The sequence below is a fragment of the Trachemys scripta genome, chromosome 10 (genome assembly GCF_013100865.1).
Source record: "Trachemys scripta elegans isolate TJP31775 chromosome 10, CAS_Tse_1.0, whole genome shotgun sequence".
NCBI lineage: Eukaryota > Metazoa > Chordata > Testudines > Emydidae > Trachemys > Trachemys scripta.
In genome coordinates, this window is record NC_048307.1 from 14,702,633 (window position 1) to 14,704,656 (window position 2,024).

General features: G+C 45.7%; 1 pseudogene; it reads left to right on the forward strand.

The window, feature by feature from the left end:
* Positions 1–1,421, forward strand: part of LOC117883835 — a 23,940-nt pseudogene extending 22,519 nt beyond the window's left edge.
* The last annotated feature ends 603 nt before the right edge of the window (positions 1,422–2,024 follow it).

Here is a 2,024-nt window from a genome sequence, read left to right on the forward strand (position 1 = left end):
TGCAGGAGAGGGTGCAGGGTGTGGGCTCTGGGAGGGAGTTTGTGTGTGGAAGGGGGCGCAGGGCTGGGGCTGGGGGTTGAGGTGCAGGAGGGGGTGCGGCGTGCGGGCTCCGGCTGGGCAGCGCTTACCTCAGGCAGCTCTCAAAAGCAGCCGGCATGTCTGGCTCCTAGGCAGAGGGGCGGCCAGGGGGCTCTGTGTGCTGCCCACGCCCGCAGACGCTGCCCCCACAGCTCCCATTGGCCGCGGTTCCTGGATGAAGAAGTGGGCTGTAGTCCACGAAAGCTTATGCTCTAATAAATTTGTTAGTCTCTAGGTGCCACAAGTACTCCTGTTCTTCTTTTTGCGGATACAGACTAACACGGCTGCTACTCTGAAACCTGTCAATAAGAAAGAATGGAAGGGCAGGGGGCAGCTCTAGCAAATCTGGGCCCCCGTCTAAAGCCATTTGATTGGGCTTCTGGTTACAAGGACCAAAATCCAGTGTGCAACATTGTCCCTCCCCCAGACTTACCTCAGACTTCTCTGCCATGCCAGCTAGTGACAGGAGCTGTGAACTGTCCACGAATTGCGTCAGGAACAGGGTGAGCAATAGGAAGCATGTTCAATAAGGATTGGTATTGAGAAATAGCTTGTACTCCACGCCATATGGCACTAGAGTAGGAAATATCTCACTTTTATTACAATCTCTCCTATGCAGAGTGAGGTCTCCATGGTCCAGAATTCCCAGGAGACCTTAGGTTTGGCAGCATTTCCTGAACTGGGCCTGTGTGAGAAACAGATGGAGACATGTCTGTACTTGGAGGAGGTTTGCATGGAGCAGCCATGTTGAGAATTGAGAGGTGTTGAGAGGTGTTTATCTGTACATTATACAATCTGGTACTGATGTCATTGCCCAAAGCACCAATCAGCTACTGTGCCATTCTGTGGGCTTTTTCCTGTCTGGTCACTGCAGCAGAATATCTTGTGTGCAGAGATACCTTAACAGATACACCATTAGAAAATTACAGGGAAATATGCCAGGCATATCTTTATGCCAGGCAATGATCATCATCATTTCTATCCTGAGTTTCATGTTGTTTACTCCACTCATGATTCTATCCAGCTTGATCCTGGTCATGAAGATCTATAAAAAAACCCAGTGATCTCATTCTTCAAAGCTCTACATAATCATAGTGGCTACAGTCATCATCTTCCTCATCTTTGCCTTGCCCATGAGGATTTTGTGCCTCCTGCAGCATCAGTATAGTTCAGTACTTTCAACAGTACTGGATGACCTTGTAACGTTAATATCTGCAATCAACAGCAGTGCCAACCCCCTCATTTATTACTTTGGGGGGAGCCGCAAGAAGAAGATAACCAATAAACCCTTCAAAGTAATTCTTTCCAGAGTATTCCAAGATTGGTCAGAGCCAGAATGTTAAGGAGGCAACGTTCCTCAAACAGCTGCTTCAGAGCTAGCTCTAAAGTTCAGTCATGTACAAGTGTAAAGTGAAGTAGTGTGAGAGGGAAAGTAATGTAAACACTTCTTAAGTAGAGGGAAAGGTTTCTCTCTTTTATGTGGCAGAAAGAAGTTATTATATTTCAGGGGAGAAACATACATATTTTTCCTAATATTACTTAGCTTCAACTGCAAGCAAAACTCTTGATGTTTTTAAAATTCAGAATTTTGTAAGACTGAATTGAATATTCCTGCCTTATTTCCAGCACCATTATGTAGACTTTCTAAAGGGCGAACTGTGGGATTTATTTTACTTTGATGATGTTTGTCATATCTTTAGAGTTCATTTGAATGAATGAGAAAAAGCTGAGCTGATAAAGTGTTTAGAAATGTTACTGTCCCAGAATTCTAATTTGTATTTTGTAGATCACTAATTTCAATATTTAAACTGTGGCAGAGCTCCGACATTGTCCCTGTGGGTCCCACGCTTCCAGGCGGTTTATGCTAGCCTCAGAGGCTCACTGTGACCCTCCACGTAGCCCTTCTCTCTCTAGGGCCAGGGTACAGTCTACTGAGCCCTTTTCAT